Source organism: Sapajus apella, unplaced genomic scaffold (assembly GCF_009761245.1).
Source record: "Sapajus apella isolate SASKATOON/1434 unplaced genomic scaffold, GSC_monkey_1.0 scaffold152, whole genome shotgun sequence".
In the NCBI taxonomy this organism is placed as follows: Eukaryota; Metazoa; Chordata; class Mammalia; order Primates; family Cebidae; genus Sapajus; species Sapajus apella.
Window position 1 is genome coordinate 2,245,505 of NW_022437092.1, and position 2,865 is coordinate 2,248,369.

The following is a 2,865-nucleotide window of genomic DNA, read 5'->3' on the forward strand; positions in this document are numbered from 1 at the left end:
GCCGCCCGCGCGGAGCCACACCCCCTCCCGCTCCGCCGTCGGCAACGCCTCCCCGCGGCGCGCACCCAGGTCGGTCGGAGGAGGCCCCGCCCACCTTCCGGGACGAGCCAATGGTGGCCTTCTTTCACTCTCTACGCGGCCCCAGCGACCCTGCGCCCCGCCCTCCGCCTGAGTCAGTGGGTACGGAGCCACGACAAAGGTGCGGTTCGGGAAGGGGTGGGGCCTGGGGCTACCCCGTCCTTTCCCTAGGAGGTGATGAACTTGCACGCTCTTGTCTCGCTGAGCCCGCTGTGGGCTCCCTCCGGGTGAAGCCGCACGAACTGCCTGTGTCTGCCTAACTCAGGAGCCCCCTTTTATTTGTAATATGGAAATAAAAGAACCCACCAGGCTGGGCGCGGGGCCTCACGCCTGTAATCCCATCACTTTCTGAGGCCAAGACGGGAGGATCGCTTGAGCCTAGGAGTTGGAGACCAGCCTAGGCAACATAAGGAGACTCTGTTTAAAATGATCAAAAGGCCGCGCGTGGTGGCTCACGCCTGTAATCCCAGCACTTTGGGTGGATCGCCTGAGGTTAGGAGTTCGAAACCAGCCTGGCCAACATGGTGATACCCTGTCTCTCCTAAAAATAAAAAATTAGCCGGGTGTGGTGGTACACACCTGTAATCCCAGTTACTTGAGAGGCTGAGGCCTGAGAATAGCTTGAACCCGGGAGGCAGAGGTTACAGTGAGCCAAGATCAGCCATTGCACTCCAGCCTGGGCAACTGAGCAAAATTCCATCTCAAAAAAAAAAAAAAAAAAAAAAAAAGGCCGGCACTTTCTGTAATCCCAGCACTTTGGGAAGTGGAGGCAGGCAGATCACAAGGTCAAGAGATCGAGACCATCCCCGCCAACGTGGTAAACCCCGTCTCTACTAAAAATACAAAAAAATTAGCCAGGCCTGGTGGCACGCACCTGTCATCTCAGCTACTTGGGAGGGTGAGGCAGGAGAACTGCTTGAACCCGGGAGGCTGAGGTTGCAGTGAGCCAAGATCGGGCCACTGCATTCCAGCCTGGCGACAGAGCAAGACTCCCTCTCAAAACAAAAAACAAAACAAAAAGACAAAAAACCAACATATGAGAAAATAAAAATGAACAAAGAACCCACCAGCACTATTCTCCCAGCTGTAGGGAGAAGGCCGTTGTGACGGAGCCGGCGTCTGTTCTCACCTCCTAAAGCAAGGTGAGGATCCGGACGAAAGCTCACCTCCCAGGGTCCTCCCAGTTCCACCCCCTTCACTTTACTGTCTTCTCAAGAGGACTTGCTGCCAAATTTGAAATCATCTTGTTCCTTGGCATGCGTCCTCCCTCCCAGTCTGAGATTGCCACCTGGGCAGGGGCCATGTCCTGTCTGCACACGGTCACCAAGGCCTGGAACACAGAGCCTCATAAATATTCCCCGTTCTTAAGCGATTCTCTTTCTCTTCCCACTACCTTTATGATTTGGGGGACATAGGTGTGTCACACACCTTTCAAGGCCTCTGTTTCCTCAGTTGTAGGCAACTTGATCCCATTTGGCTCTGAAAGTCTGGGGTGCTTTGGTCAAGGACAAGGCCGATGGGAAGAGGAGGCTCAGAACACCGGGGAAGGGCCCAAGGATGTGGGGGACGTTCCTGGAAGAACTGCCTGGGAGGGTCAGGGCCATGTAACACTGGCTCTGGAACCAGACAGCCAGGCTTCATTCCTGGCTCCAGCACTTCCTGGCTGGGTGACCTGGGGTTAGTTACTTAGCCATTGCTGGCCTCAGCCTCCTCATCTGTACAGTGAGGATAGCAGTCATACCCACATCATAAGGGCTTTGAGGACAGGCATGGCACAAAGGAAGCATTGCCAGAGGGGTGACAAACCATTTTGCTTAGCGGTGGGCTCTTCAGCCATCACCCTCTTCCTGGCAGCATCATAGCTAAAAGCTTCCAGTGATGGCTGTCCCTGGGTAGACAGGGACTCCTAAGGAAAAAGACCATGGGACAGCCTGCCTCTGCTGACCATCAGGCGGAGCTGGCTCTCCCTGCCCACACAGAGACCTGCGAGGTAACCACATCAGCAAGAACTCTGGACTAGAACTGGACAACCAGGCAGGATGGGGCTGAAATTCCCTAGACATTGATAAGTGTACTTGAGCAGGGGTCCTGAACCAATCATGGGGAGAGAGAACAACATATATATATATTTTCCCCCGAGAAGGAGTCTTGATCATGGCACAGGCTAGAGAGCAGTGCCATGATCTTGGCTCACTGCAACCTCTGCCTCCCGGGTTTGAGTGCTTCTCCTGCCTCAGCCTTCCAGGTAGCTGGGATTACAGGCACGTGCCACCACATCCGGCTAATTTTTGTATTTTTAGTAGAGACGGGGTTTCACCATGTTGGCTGGGCTGGTCTCAAACTTTTGACCTGGTGATCCGCCTGCCTCAATTTCCCAAAGTGCTGGGATTACAGGCGTCACCTACCGTGCTGGGCCTTTTTTTTTTTTTTTTTTTTGAGACGGAGTTTCGCTCTTGTTACCCAGGCTGGAGTGCAATGGCGCGATCTCGGCTCACCGCAACCTCCGCCTCCTGGGTTCAGGCAATTCTCCTGCCTCAGCCTCCTGAGTCGCTGGGATTACAGGCACGCACCACCATGCCCAGCTAATTTTTTGTATTTTTAGTAGAGACGGGGTTTCACCATGTTGACCAGGATGGTCTCGATCTCTTGACCTGGTGATCCACCCGCCTTGGCCTCCCAAAGTGCTGGGATTACAGGCTTGAGCCACCGCGCCCGGCCCTCTTTTTTTATTTCTTAGGCCAAGAAAGTGGTGAATAGACTCCCTTTCAAAAAAAAAAAAAAAAAAAA